Source organism: Rattus norvegicus, chromosome 19 (genome assembly GCF_021556685.1).
Source record: "Rattus norvegicus strain SHRSP/BbbUtx chromosome 19, alternate assembly SHRSP_T2T, whole genome shotgun sequence".
Lineage (NCBI taxonomy): Eukaryota > Metazoa > Chordata > Mammalia > Rodentia > Muridae > Rattus > Rattus norvegicus.
Window position 1 is genome coordinate 59958438 of NC_141552.1, and position 16030 is coordinate 59974467.

At 44.4% G+C, this 16030-nt stretch overlaps 1 long non-coding RNA gene across 5 annotated transcripts in view; it reads right to left on the bottom strand.

Annotated features, from left to right (window-relative positions):
* The window catches only part of LOC147999479 (uncharacterized), a 60662-nt gene that overhangs the window by 33410 nt on the left and 11222 nt on the right, over positions 1-16030 (bottom strand). For 3 of the 5 annotated variants that reach the window (XR_015643636.1, XR_015643637.1, XR_015643638.1), the window contains exons 1-2: positions 9885-10854; positions 8807-8865 (exon numbers count right to left, since the gene is read on the bottom strand). This is a non-coding gene — a long non-coding RNA (uncharacterized LOC147999479). Of the gene's footprint in view, positions 1-7133; positions 7286-8806; positions 8866-9884; positions 10855-16030 lie in introns of those variants that run through there. The other 2 variants (XR_015643639.1, XR_015643640.1) reach the window with 2 other exon arrangements.

Genomic DNA, 16030 nt, shown 5'->3' on the forward strand with positions numbered 1-16030 from the left:
GACAAAAAGCACCTAAAGAAATGTTCAACAGCCTTAGTCATCAGGGAAATGTAAACCAAAATGACCCCAAGATTCCACCTTACACCCATCGGAAGGTCGAAGATCAAAAACTTAAGTGACAGCACATGTTGGCAAGGGTGCGAGGCAAAGGGAACCCTCCCCCATTGCTGGTGGGAGTGCAAACTTGTTCGACCACTCTGGAAATCAGTCTCGTAGTTTCTCAGAAAATTGGGGTGTCTCAAAACCCAGCAATACCACTCCTGGGCATATACCGAAAAGATGGCTCTACCACACCACAAGGACATGTGCTCCACTATGTTCATAGCAGCTTTACTTGTAGTAGCCAGAAACTGGACACAACCCAGACGTCCCTCAACCTAAGAACGGACATAGAAAACGTGGTTCGTTTACACAATGGAACGCTACTCAGACTTTAAAAAGAAGGGTGTCATGAGTTTCACAGGCAAATGGATTATATCCAACAGGAAATAGAAAATATCATCCTGAGGGAGGTAACCAGACCCAAAAGGACTTGCGTGGTCTATACTCACTTATAAGTGTGTATACATGGGTATAAAGTACAGGATGCCCACACAACAATCCACAGGCCCGAAGAAGCCAAATAACAAAGAGAGGTCAGGGAGGATGCTTGGGTCTCAGAATGGAAAATAAGTCATCGGAACTGAATGGGAGATGGATTGGGGAGGGAAGAGGAGGAGGAAATTGGGTAAAGGGGGACATCTCTAGGCTGTGTTGGAGTCCTGGGATGGGGGCGGGTCCAGGGAGTCTATGGTGACTCTAGCTGAGACTCCTAGCACTGGGACATAGAACCTGAAGAGGATCCCAGTGGAGGGATAAGGACAGCAAACCACCCACAAACCATTCAACCCAAAATATGTTCTGTCTACAAAGGTGGAGCAGAATCTAAAGGAATAGCCGGCCCAACCTGAGACCCATCCCATGGGCAAGCACCAATCCCTGACATTTTCAGTGATTCTCTGTTATGATTACAGACAGGAGCCTAGCATAACTGTCCTCTGAGAGAGCCCACCCAGCGGCTGACTGAAACAGATACAGAGACCCACAGCCAAATGTTAGGTAGAGCTCAGGAAGTCTTGTGGAAGAGTTGTGAGAAGGACTGAGGGATCCAGAGGGAATCCAGTTGGTCTTCCACAAGAAGACCAACGGAGTCAACTAACCTGGACCTTTGGGGATTCCCAGAGACTGAACCGCCAACCAAAGAGCAAACACAGGCTGGCCCTAGGCTCCTCGCACATATGTAGCAGATCTGCAGGTTGGTCTTCAAGAGGGTCGCCCAACTACTGGAACGAGGGCTTACCCTGACTTTTTTCCTGCCTGTGGATCCTGTTCCCCTAATTGGGTTGCCTGTCTGGCCCCTGCAGGTGGGGATGTGCCTAGTCCTGCAATGAGTTGAGGTGCCAGGGTGGGTTGGTACCCAAAAGGGAACTCCCTCTTCTCAGAAGAGGAGAGGAGGGGGTATGTGGGAAGAGGTTGTCTGGGGGCGACTGGGAGGTGGGGAGCTGCGATTGAAATATGAAGTGAGTAAGTAAGTAAGTAAGTAAGTAAAATAAATAAATAAATAAATAAATAAATAAATAAATAAATAAATAAATGGAAAAGAAACGAAAAACTCAGTATCACAAAGAACTAAAATTAATCCTTAAATGCAATTTGATTTTAGTCAAAATATCACAGGATTGCTCTTACAGAATCTGACAGAGTAATTGTACGGTTGGTGGGAGTGATAAATGAGTGAGCACGGCTGAGGAAATTCTGAAATTAGCGATGGAGAAGAAGGTCCCACACCAGAGACGTGGAACATGGCACCTAGTGGTCTGGACCACGTGTTCCGGAGGAAGAGCTGCTCGGCTTCCTCTGCTCCTATGGTTACACAAGAGCTACAAGCTAGGCACACCTTCTGCAGACCATAACAGCTACGTTTGAAATGGTTATATATTTAATTTCAAAATAGAAAACCACAATTAGGAGTGAACTAAAAATCCCTGCCATGTAAATTAAGCCGAGTATATTCACAGAATCCAACGCTTCACTGCTCTGCGATTTGTGCTCCGAGTTACAACTGCAAGATTCATTTTTAAATTAAAAAAAATCTTTTTATTTAAAAAGGAAAGTTGGGGCTAGAGAGAAGGCTCAGCAGTTAAGAACACTGGCTGCTCTTCCAGAGGTCCTGCATTCAATTCCCAGCACCCACCCTTACAACCATCTAGTCATTTTTAATATTAGTCTCGGGAGATCTGATGCCCTCTTCTGGCCTCTGAGGACACTGCACGCACGAAAAACTGTCACCAATAGTTGGACATGGTGGTGAACACCTGTGCTCCTAACACTGAGTAGGTGGAGGCAGGAGGATCAGGAGTTCAAGGTCACCTTCAGCTGTACAAGTTTGAGGCTAGCTTAGTATACATAGGATCCAACCTCAAAGGAGAGAAAGGAGACATAATAAAGAATAGTCTGGGACTGGGGAATGCAGATCAGGGGAAGAATTCCCTAGCATGTGCATGGCCCTGGGTTTGAACCCTAGCATGGCACAGAAAGTAAACACCTGGGGGTAGAGAGATGGCTCAGCAGTTAAGAGCTCTGAGTTCTTCCAGAGGTCCTGAGTCCAATTCCCAGCAACCACATGGTGGCTCACAACCATAATGGAATCCGATGCCCTCTTCTGGTGTGTCTAAAGACAGCTACAGTGTACTCATATACATAAAATAAATAGATATTTTTAAATAAACAGAAGATTGCAACGAAATCAAGCAGAATTCAAGACAATGAATAAATAACAAAATCTAAAAGGCTCAAGACTGCAACACTCCTGTGGGAGCACACATGTGTGCATGAACACACAAATACACACATACACACACACAAACACACACACACTCACACACATATACACACAAACACACACACATACACACACACAAACACACACACACACTCACACACATATACACACAAACACACACACATACACACACACAAACACACACACTCACACAGACATACTCACACACACACACATACACACACAAACACACACACACACATACACACACATGTATTGCAATGTTCTGTCTCAAGTCAATAAGGAAAAAAAGAGAATTATTCAGCATTTGCTCTGAGGGTACTGACTAGTCACTTATGAAAGAAATAAGGCTAGGGTTGGGGATTTAGCTCAGTGGTAGAGCGCTTGCCTAGGAAGCGCAAGGCCCTGGGTTCGGTCCCCAGCTCCGGAAAAAAAGAAAAAAGAAAAAAAAAAGAAATAAGGCTAATTCTATAAATCACAGTACACATAACAAATTAATCCCAACAGATTAAAGAGTTTGCTTCTTGCCATATTTAACAATTATTTGCCAAGGAAAAATTGACCTATCCTCTCAACACAACCAGACCGTATGGATACAGAAATGAAGAGAACCCCAGCTCCTCTAGTCTCATGGGTTTAGAGTCAGCTGAGACCCGGGGGAGTCTCATAGAAATTGGAGATGCATTCTAGTGTGACATTCTAGAGTGACGTGGCAGGGGTCCCACCCCAGCTTCCTCAGGACCAGGCAGAGTCCTCTCCCACAGCTCTACCTCTACTCACAGCTGAGTAAGGAAACTGAGCCCTTTCTCGGGGAGAGACTGCCTCAGCCATCTCCCTACTCACCTGGAGGAACATTTGGCAAGAAAGGAAATTTGGATGGCAACAAAAATTGAAAATAAGGATCTTTGGTATGTGTGGGCAGATGCTGAAGAAGAAAAACCAAAGGCCCTTAAGAAGGCAGAGGGAGCCAGGGAGACAACTCAGCACATAAAGGGGCTTGCCACACAGCCGGATGACTGGAATTCAATACCTGAAATTCACAGGGAGGAGGAGAAAACCAATCCCATGTAAATTTCTCTCTCTCTCTCTCTCTCTCTCTCTCTCTCTCTCTCTCTCTCTCTCTCTCTCTCCTTCTCTGTTTCTATCTCACATTTACATACTAAATAAATGAATAAGGACATTTAATTTAAATTTGTTAAATAAGTCAGAGAGTGAGCCCTCAGAACACAGGGTGGGTTACTATGAGGTCATTTATCCTGCACCCCAGTAACATTTTCCCCATCAATGTTGGAACCAACTAGCAAACCAAAGAGAAACTCAGCCCCCCTCCCCGTTTTGTGTGTGTGTGTGTGTGTGTCTGTCTGTCTGTCTGTCTGTCTGTCTGTCTCTGTCTCTGTCTCTCCATCTCTGACCCTGTCTGTCTGCTTCTGTCTCTATCTTTGTCCATCTATCTCTGACTCTGTTGTCTGTCTCTGTCTCTGTCTATCTCTGACTCTGTTGTTCTGTTTTTCTCTGTGTCTGTCTCTCTCTCTCTCTCTCTCTCTCTCTCTCTCTCTCTCTCTCTCTCTCTCTCTCTCTCTCATCCCTCAGAATAGGATACCGCCTCTATTCCTATGGCATGAAGTGTGGCATGTGGCCAAGAAAGCTTCCTGTAATTCTAGTCCAACCTCCCAACTGTTTCTACTTTAACCGGCAGGACAACCACAGCACAGAGACCAAAGGTTGGATTGCATAACCCACCATCTAGCTATATAACCATCCCACAGAAGTCCAGGGTGAAGACACACCAGGGGCTGAGATAGAATTCTCCTGAGGCACATGAGATCTCTGGAGGGAAACAGATTAAACAGACTCAGTGACCCAGAGAAGAATTGTGCCTAAAAAAATGTGGCAGGAATGGAAGAGGTTCCTGGATTGGGGATGGAAAGAGAGAAGAGTAGAGATTATAGGGAATTTAAGAGTTTGTCATCTGAGGGCCTGAAGTCAGCTCAATGGCAGTAATGACCTATAGCCTATGGATTAGCTAATAAGACAGTATGCTGTCTGTTTGCATAATCACAGACACAGGAAAGAAGCCAAGCTCAGCAGCAAGAGGCAAGGCAAAGACAGAACATGAGTTTGGTTTCAGACTCGTGAGTTTATTTGAAGGTAGCTGAAGGAAAGTCCAAGAAATGAAAATAAAGAGGGGGTGCTGGAAATTTGGTCTCTAGCCAAAAGAAGACTCTGGGATGGAAAAATAAATTTGGGGTCATCCACTTATAAATTATTTCTAAAGCCACAAGTGTGGGTGAGGTGTCCTGGAAAGAGGAATGGGGAGAGAAAAGAAGCTAGACATGAGTCTTGAAGAGCTCTGATACTTGAAGGCAGGGTTAGAGAGAGACTCACACAAAAGAAGACCTAGGAAAAAGTGTCCAGCAAATGTAATGTGACAATCTGATTGCTAGCTTGGTGGATTTAGACCCACCATGACCTCACAGAAGCACACGAGTGTCCGCGAGGTCTTTTCCAGAGAGGTCTGACTGGAGAGGAAAGAACAGCCCTGAATGTGGGCAGCGCCATCCATGCACTGGAGTCTTGGACTGAATAAAGGGGAGAAAGTGAGCTGGGCACCAGAACTGATCTCTGTGTTTCCCAACTGCTAATGGGATGTGAGCAGCTGCCTCTCACACCTGCTGCCATGCCTTCCCCGCCATGATGGACTGTAGCCTTAAACCATGAGCTCACTCAGGCAGCAATAATACCCACAGAGTGTGGAGTCCGAGAGGCCAAGGCCAAAGCAGAAGAGCCCAGCTCTACTCAATGCCACAGAGAGACCAGAGGTGGTGAAGACCAAAAAAAAAAAAAAATGCTCTTCAATCTTCTATTACATACATGGGTACTTGAGTGCGTGTGTGTGTGTGTGTGTGTGTGTGTGTGAGAGAGAGAGAGAGAGAGAGAGAGAGAGAGAGAGAGAGAGAGAGAGAGAGAGAGAGATGGAGGGATCGATTGTATGTTTGCTGGCATGGGGACAGAAATAGAAAATCAGACTGGTGAGCACACGCTATTTGTGGAAGCTGGACCACAGACTCATGTGAATTGATGCAGTTTTCACTTTTATGTGACTTCGAAAGACTCCATAATAATCAAAAGTATAACTACGGGACAAGAAAAGGCTCATGCAATATTCAAAGGGATAAATGTTCCCGTTGACAATCAAGCCACGTCTTGAAGAAAAGTGTTACTTTAAGACTGAGAAAAGAAAAAAACCAACTAAATGTGAAAAGGACTAGAAAAGCCAGCCACAAAGGCACTTTTAAAGATAGAGAGGAGACAGAATGCATAAACTGGCTGGTATTGCCACCAACAGATGAATGTTTACTTGAGAGAAGTTATAGGGGCCATCAAGATGGCTCAGTGGGTAGAGGTACTCACCACCAAGCCTGACAACCTGAGATCAATCCCCAGGATCCACATGACAAAAAGAGAGACCCAACTACCTGTGCACTGTGAAATGTGCTCACATGTGACAATTCGTGTGTGTCTGTGTGTGTGTCTGTGTGTGTGTGTGTGTGTGTGTGTGTGTGTGTGTGTGTGTGTGTGTAAGAAACTATTTCTGGGAGCGAATAGCATTTGAATCAACGGGCTGGGTAGACTGTCCTGCCTTACCTTAGATGCACAAGCACCTTCTAAACCTCCCCCCTAGTTAGTGTTGGCAGCTTAACAAAATCTAGACTCACTAGGATCTGGCTCTGGGCATGCCTGTGGGTGGCTATCTTAACTAAGTTAACTAGGTAGGAAGGAAGGCCTGTCTACTGTGGGTGACACCATTCCCTGGGCTGGAGCTGAGTAGGAACATGAACTCATCCCTCAACTAGGTAGGAAGGCCTGTCTACTGTGGGTGGCACCATTCCCTGGGCTGGAGCTGAGTAGGAACATGAACTCATCCCTCAACTAGGTAGGAAGGCCTGTCTACTGTGGGTGGCACCATTCCCTGGGCTGGAGCTGAGTAGGAACATGAACTCATCCCTCAACTAGGTAGGAAGGCCTGTCTACTGTGGGTGGCACCATTCCCTGGGCTGGAGCTGAGTAGGAACATGAACTCATCCCTCTACTCACACACTGATTGTGCACACAGCTGTTTCAGCTTCCTGCTGTCTTGACTTCCCTACTATGGTGGACTATACCCTGAACTGTGAACCGGAATGAATCCATTCTCTTTTAAGTAGCTTTTATCAAGGTGTCTTATCATATCCCTGGAAAGGAAGCTAAGACAGGGGGCTGAGTAGAACAGGGCAGCGGGAGCTAAATGCACCTTGGCTCCAACCAACCATTCCAGCTAAGACATCAATTCCTTCCCAGCCTCTTCACTCCTGGTTCTCGGGCCTCTGGATACACAACAGACACACTGCCACTGACCTCTTGGCTCTTAGATCTTTGAACCACTCCACCATCTTCCTTGGGTCTCTGCATGATAAATAATATTTTATAAGGCTTATCTCAGCTCCCATATCCCCTGACCAACTATTCCACTAGATCTCTTCATAGACACGTGATAGTTTGAATAAGAAATATCCCCCAAAGACTCCTGGATTCGAACACATGGTTCCCAGTTGGAGCTGCTGGTCTAGGCTGTTGTGCAACCTTTAGCATCTAGAGGAAGTGTGTACCTAGGGATGGACTTTGAGATCTTTATGGGCTTGTTTCACTTCCTGTTCTCCCTTTCTACTTCCTGTGTGTAGCTGAAAAGTGTGACCAGCTAGCTTCCTGCACCTCTCCTCCTCCATAACTTCCCCACCATGATAAACTCTATCCCTCTGGAGCTATAATCCAAACAACAAACAAATAAACAAACAAAAAACCCTGTTTTCTCCCCCTATGGTGCTTTTGATTATAGTATTTTATTTTATTATGACAACGGAGACCGATATAATACACCCTGCATAATTTCACATGAGTATTTGGGTTTTTTTTTCTCCAATTATGACAGATTTCTTAGTGCTGGTTGCTGTCCTACCATACCACTGACCAAAGATTCAACAACAGATTTATTTCCTCCTCACTAATCTAGAAGCTAAAAAATCCAAGATCAAGGAAATTGTATTCTCTGGGGAAGACCTGCTTCCTGGTTTGCCTTGTACCATCACACAAAGGAGAGCAGAAAGCAATAGTCTCTTGTGTGTCTTTTTACATGGATGTCGTATTAGTTTCTTTTCTGTTGCTGGGATTCCATATCCCAACAAAGCCAACTTATGGAAGAAAAGGCCCATGTTAGCTTACAATTCCAAACCAGTACAGTTCTTCATAGTAGAGAAGGCATGGCTATAGGAGTGTAGGACTTGCCTAGCAGTCAGGAAACAGAGAGGGGTAAAAAAAAAAAAAAAAAAAAAGCAGGAAGTGGGGTTAGGCTATAAAACCACAAAGCCTGTCCCTAAAAATGTACTTCCTCTATCAAGATTGCCCTTCCTAAAGGTTCCATAACCTTCCTAAACAGTGCCACCATCTGGCAACCAAGGGTTTAAGCACATGAGAATATGCGAGACATTTCTCATTCAAAGCACAGCGGGCATCAATTCCATTCTTAAAGACCCCACAATCATCATTCAGTAGGCTTCCCTACCCTTGGGTAACATCCCACTGTGTGCTTAGGCTTCAACATATGAATTTGAGGAAGATATAAACATGTGGTTCACTAGTATATGCAGTCCACAGCACATCCCTGGTATATGCAGTCCACAGCACATCCCTGGTACATGTGGACCACAGCACATCCCTGGTATATGCAGTCCACAGCACATCCCTAGTACATGTGGACCACAGCACATCCCTGGTACCTTCACTATACTGAATGTCATTTCTTCCCTTCTCAGCAATAACCCTGGGTCATTTCTCATACTTACAACTTAACCTAATTTTTAAGCACTTAAAAAATAATACAATTGACCAATTAAAAACAATATGTCCAGAATAAAATATAGGCTCACTTACCCTGGAAGGGTCTTCAGAACTCTGCTCCTATTGATCGAGGGTTCATTCCAATCATAAGTCTGGGCAGGAGAAAAGTGATCGATTTATTTGTCCCTTTCAAAATTCTACCTAAGTAATTCTCAAAATGCCCCGTTGCCATCCATTCAGAAGGAAAACACGTGAGTGGCTAATAAATATGTGAAAATGTTCCCCCACTCAACCAATCAAGAGAATGCAAATGAAACAGCAATGTAATATTTTTCACCTATCAAATTTGCAAAGGGGTTTTCAGTGCTGGTATTGATAGTGACCTTAATGCCAGCCAAGGTGACAGACATACAGTTGTAGCATAGTACTTATGGGAGCACAGACTGAAAAAAAAAACCATTGTGTCAAAATAGAGCAGGAGCATTAAAATAATCACACACTCTTGTCTCTACAGTTTTTCCATGAGAAATCTATGTTTGGCGTGGAGGAATAGGTCTATAATAATCCTGTGTATTAGCCGGGGTTCTCTGGAGAAACAGAAGCAACAGAATGAATATACACTGAAAGGGAATTCATTAGACTGGTTTGCATGGTACCAACTGGGTAGTCCAATATAGCTACCTTCACACTACAGAAGCCAAGAACCCAATGAGCACAGGTCTTGAGGCCTGGAGAGCCACTTGTCCTCAGTTCATTTTCGAAGGCTAAAATCTATAGATCTTTTATTGTGGTAGCACTGTGGCAAACCTGTGTGCTTAATCCAGTCTTATTCTGTTGCTAAAACAATCTAATCAAAAGCAACTGGCGGGGAGGAAAGGGTTAATGGGGTTTACACTTTCAGGTCACATCTCATTTCTGAGGGAAGTCAGAGCAGGAACCTGGAGGTGGGAACAGTAAAGCCACCCTGCTTGCTGGATCTCTTCCTGGCTTGCTCACTCTCTTGGGCCTTTGTGGCATCCTTACTCAGCCCAAGACTACATGTCTTGGAAATGGTAACATCTACAGTGGGCTGGGTCCTTTAGACAATCACCTGTATTAGTCAGGGTTCTCGGGAATCATAGAACATATGGACTGTCTCTATAGATTAAGGGAACATATTATAATGACTTACAGGCTGCAGTCCAACTAACCCAACAACAATGGGCAGCTGTGAATGGAAAGTCCAAGAATCTGGTTGTTGCTCCATCCCACGAGGCTAGGTAGTGCAGCTGGTCTTCTGCATAAGCCGGAATCCCAAAGAAGTAGGTTCCAACAGAGGTGCTGGCAAGTATGTTCAAGCTGGCAAAGAAAAGTGAGCCTTCCATCTTCCGTTGTCCTTGTGTACATCTCCAACAGAAAGTATGGCCCAGATTAAAAGTGTGTACCAACACACCTGGATTTGGAACTTGCTCTATCCCCAGCTGGCCTTGAACTCAGATATCTGCTTGGCTCAGTCTCCTGGGATAAAAGCGTGTGCTACCTTGCCTGGGTCTAAGCTCTTCATGGCCACTATGCCTCAAGATCTGGATCAAAAGCGTGTGTTATCCCATGTCAATATCGTGGTCAGAAACCTGTGTCTTTCAGCCCGGAGATCTGCATCAGAGGTGTGCCCTCCATTTCTGGATTGTAGTTCATTCCAGATGTCGTCAAGTTGACAACCAGGAATAGCCATCACATGACCCTTCCCCAGAAATACCTACAGACCAATCTGATCTAGGCAATTCCTCAACCAAAGCTTCTCTGACAGGTGGCATCTAGGCTGAGTCAAGTTGACAATGTACGCTAACTAGGACATCTAATATGTGTGGCGCACGCATGCGCACATGCGCGCTTCCTAGAGTCCGCTGCTACGCATTTACCAGCACTTCACTGCCTAAAATATTTCTTTGGGTTACCAAAAATAAGCATGATTTGCAAATGTAGCCACAGCTGAAGAAACCAACCAGCTCCTGGGAAGGGGTCACTAGAGCAAAAATGAGAAGGTAGACAGAAAAAGTCTCTCTTTCTAAGTAGGGCAAAAAGGAAGTAAGCCCATCTGTTCGCTGTCTGGGCCTGGTGTGGTCGGAACCCGTGGGAGGCTGCTTCCTCATCTGGCAGGTTCCACCACACAGAGAAAAAGGCAGCCAGGAATCTGAAAGTAAAAAGTTCAAAAGGCCATCTCTACAGTTAGCTTTCCTGGTGACTTTAAATTGCCTGGACCCCCAGAGGTCATACAGAAAGCAATGAGGTTCTACGAGGCCCACCTGCCTGAAACTCCGGCGGGTCGCCCAAGGCATTGAGCTTCATCCCCTACACTGTGGTTAAATGTAGTGAGGCAGACTTCCCGTGAATAGAAACACTGCTTGCTCGTTTTCAATACGACTATATGATCGCTTCATATAATTTTAGGAAGTTTTAAGAAGAGACAGTCTTAAAAGGGGGAAAGTTCAGAGAAAATTAGGAAATTTATGTGCTTCATCTCGTCCTGGTTTTAGAAACCAAACTTCAGAGTAAAAGTGTGCGAGCGTGCAGTGTGTATGTGCGTGCGTGCGTGCGTGCGTGCGTGCGTGCGCGCCCACGGGCGTACGTACGTACGTGCGTGCCTGCATATGCATATGCGTGTATGAGTATGTGCCTGTGCGCATGCCTGCATACGTGCTTGCGTGTTGCATGCGTGCATAAGTACATACATGCCTGAGTGCACCCACACCTGCCTATGAAGGCTGGAGAGCAAGTTTGGCTAGAGTGTCGTCTATCTTGGTTCAGGTCGACCATCTACTTCTTTAGAGCAGGGTCTCTCACTGGCCTGAGACTTGCTGATTAGGCTACGCTAGGCTAGCTGGCTTCAATCCCTGGAAATCCTCCTGTCTTTGCCGACTCAGAGCTGAGATCATTAGCTCAAACCTACATGCATGACACCTAAACTGAGCCATCCACTTCTCACCCCTCAATTTTTTTTTTACAAGCCGCCTGTGTTTTATTTTGAGTGCATTTGAGTCTCATTCCTTAAACACATTTCTACGGCTTTATTTCTAAGTGTGTGTCCTTTATCATTCTTCTTGGGAAAGAGGGCAAAATCATCTAGATATTATTCGCTAAAAGGCAACCTGGCTTTTTGTTTTACTCTGGTCTCTGCCTTTTTTCTGAAAACCTCTGAGAGGCAGATGGTCTTTGAGCTTCATTTTCTTCCTTACTACAGAAACTTACACACAGCACCTCTCCAAATGCATTACCTAGGAATGGTTTCCTTAGGCTGCAAGTTCAAGATGTCAGGAATAATATTTTCCTGTTGCTGAGGGAGGATCCCTGCCCCCACACAGTTTAAGGGGACATGGTCCTTCATGGTGGGGAAGGAAGGCAGTGCGTGGCTCTGTGGTGGAAGCAATGTACACCTGCTAGTCAGATCAGGAGAAGAAACTAGGGATGACCGGAGTCACTCTGGGACAGTATCCACCACATTCTAGGTGGGCTTTCCCTCCTCAGCTAATCTGCCCTGGAAACACCTTTATAGATACACACTAATGGCCTAGGTATAATCTTAATCTAATCAAGTTAACACTCAAAATTAAACAACATGGGGTCTAGAGACATGGTTCAGCAGTCAAAAGCACTTGCTAATCGTGCAGAGGACCAAGGTTCTATTCCCAGCACCCATATGGTGGCTCATGACCACCCATAACTCCAAGGGATCTGACACACTCTTCTGGACTCTGGAGCACCAGATATAAATATGGCAAATATACACATATGTAGATAAAACACCCATGCACGTAAGGTAAAAAAATTTTTTTAAGTTAACCACCACAGAAGGGGCTTCTCAAGTTTACACGTTACTGTGAACTGTCTAAGCCTCGGCAGAAAATTAATTCCCTGTCTAGCAAAGAGAGTGTCTACAGTTCCTTCTCAGAGAGGTGGGGTATGGAGAGGAGAGGGATGTTCCAGAACTTTCAGAGACTATATCTATTGATCGTCCAACCAATAATTGGACCAGATTTACCTTAGGTCTTGGTTTACAGATGGTTTTTTTTTTTTTCAAAATTGAGCTTCATAGAGGTTAACTTCTAGATTGATAGCAATCCCACTGCGGTGGTTTAAGTGAGCAGTGTCCCCCGTTGGCTCCTGTTGGTGAGCCTCTCTGGGGAGGTTGCAGAACCCTTCTGAGGTGGAGCTTTGCTGGAGAAAGTTAAGTCAGATGGGTAGGGTATGAGAGTTCATAGCCTCACCCACTTCCTGGTCTCCCTCTCTGCTTCTTGTTTGTGGTTGAAGATGTGATTTCCTCAGCTTCCTGCTCCAGCAAACCAGTAAGCACCAGCCCCTCCAAGGCCTCTGCGTTGGCTCCCGTCTCCGGGTTCCTGCTCTGTTTGAGTTCCTGTTCTGACTTCCTTTGATGATGAACAGTGATGTGGAGGAGTAAGCCAAATAAACCCTTTCCTTCCCAAGTTTGTTTTCCATCCTGGTGTTTATCACAGGAATAGAAACCCTAACTAGAACATCCTCTAAGCTCCTTTTGGTCTTGGTGTTTTATCACAACAACGGAAAGCCACTAACACGTTCCCTAAGGATATATCTGTTACTTCAAACACCGTGATAGGGTGCTGTGTTGCCCAGATCCTGGCCTCAAGCTCATGATATAGTCAAAGATAGCCTTGAACCTCTGAACAGGCTGCCTACACCTCCCAAGTGCTGGGATTATGCTTCTCTGTGTGCACTTCTCTCCATCGTGCTGGGCTGGGCTGGAGGAAAGGAAGGTTAGCGGGGATGGGTGGGTGTGATGCAGGGCTTTGATAAACTCTTGGGCAAGGAATACACACCCAGGAATAGCTTCAGAGAACTGATTCATTTGGGGGGGAGGGTATTTATGCCCCCTGGGAAAGTGGCCAGAGTCTCTGGGGCAAGGTTTGTGTGGCAAGGTACAACTGGCCAGGGCAGTGTTGGATGACTTCATCTGAATACTCAGGTCAAACAAGGAGTGAAGCCCCATGCCTGTCAGGGTAGTAATTCTGACTAGGGTCAGTGGTGAAACAGCTGAGTGTATGGCACCAGATTGGGAAGGGGGAGGAAACCAACACCTGCCGTCCTCATCTGAGGTATCCCAGATTGAATCTCTCTTCAACCCTTCCTCTGTTAATCCCGGGCCATTATCTTCCCACAGGATGACAGTCAGGAGCCACCGTGCTCTGTTTTGGAAGTCTGTGTGCATACATGTGAGTCCAGGCGCTCTTGAAGACCAGAAAAGTATGTCAGCTCCCCTGGATCTGGAGTTCTAGGTGGTTGTGAGCTGCCCAATGCTCTCTCTCCTGGACACCATGGACACTGTACTCACATGCACATGACCCACAGAGACGTGCACATAAACACATTTTTAAGATGCTAAAAATAAGTCTTTAAGAATAACATGTATTTGCACCTCACACAATAATAGTAGGAGATTTCAACACCGCACTCTCATCAATGGACAGATCATGGAAACAGAAATTAAACAGAGACGTAGACAGACTAAGAGAAGTCATGAACCAAATGGACTTAACAGATATTTATAGAACATTCTATCCTAAAGCAAAAGGATATACATTCTTCTCAGCACCTCATGGTACTTTCTCCAAAATTGACCATATAATTGGTCAAAAAACAGGCATCAACAGATACAGAAAGATAGAAATAATCCCATGTGTCCTATCAGACCACCACAGGCTAAAGCTGGTCTTCAATAACAATAAGGGAAGAACACCCACATATACATGGAAGTTGAACAATGCTCTACTCAACGATAACCTGGTCAAGGAAGAAATAAAGAAAGAAATTAAAGACTTTTTAGAATTTAATGAAAATGAAGGTACAACATACCCAAACTTATGGGACACAATGAAAGCTGTGCTAAGAGGAAAACTCATAGCTCTGAGTGCCTGCAGAAAGAAACAGGAGAGAGCATATGTCACCAGCTTGACAGCACACCTAAAAGCTCTAGAACAAAAAGAAGCAAATACACCCAGGAGGAGTAGAAGGCAGGAAATAATCAAACTCAAAGCTGAAATCAACCAAGTAGAAACAAAAAGGACCATAGAAAGAATCAACAGAACCAAAAGTTGGTTCTTTGAGAAAATCAACGAGATAGATAAATCCTTAGCCAGACTAACGAGAGAACACAGAGAGTGTGTCCAAATTAACAAAATCAGAAATGAAAAGGGAGACATAACTACAGAATCAGAGGAAATTCAAAAAATCATCAGATCCTACTACAAAAGCCTATATTCAACAAAACTTAAAAATCTGCAGGAAATGGACAATTTCCTAGACAGATACCAGGTACCGAAGTTAAATCAGGAACAGATAAACCATTTAAACAACCCCATAACTCCTAACGAAATAAAAGCAGTCATTAAAGGTCTCCCAACCAAAAAGAGCCCAGGTCCAGACGAGTTTAGTGCAGAATTCTATCAGACCTTCATAGAAGACCTCATGCCAATACTATTCAAACTATTCCACAAAATTGAAACAGATGGAGCACTACTGAATTCCTTCTATGAAACCACAATTACTCTTATACCTAAACCACACAAAGACCCAACAAAGAAAGAGAACTTCAGACCAATTTCCCTTATGAATATTGACATAAAAATACTCAATAAAATTCTGGCAAACCGAATCCAAGAGCACATCAAAACAATCATCCACCATGATCAAGTAGGCTTTATCCCAGGCATGCAGGGATGGTTTAATATACAGAAAACCATCAACGTGATCCATTATATAAACAAACTGAAAGAACAAAAGCACATGATCATTTCATTAGATGCTGAGAAAGCATTTGACAAAATTCAACACCCCTTCATGATAAAAGTCCTGGAAAGAATAGGAATTCAAGGCCCATACCTAAACATAGTAAAAGCCATATACAGCAAACCAGTTGCTAACATTAAACTAAATGGAGAGAAACTTGAAGCAATCCCACTAAAATCAGGGACTAGACAAGGCTGCCCACTCTCTTCCTACTTATTCAATATAGTTCTTGAAGTTCTAGCCAGAGTAATCAGACAACAAAAGGAGATCAAGGGGATACAGATTGGTAAAGAAGAAGTCAAAATATCACTATTTGCAGATGATATGATAGTATATTTAAGTGATCCCAAAAGTTCCACCAGAGAACTACTAAAGCTGATAAACAACTTCAGCAAAGTGGCTGGGTATAAAATTAACTCAAATAAATCAGTAGCCTTTCTCTACACAAAAGAGAAACAAGCTGAGAAAGATATTAGGGAAACGACACCCTTCATAATAGTCCCAAATAATATAAAGTACCTT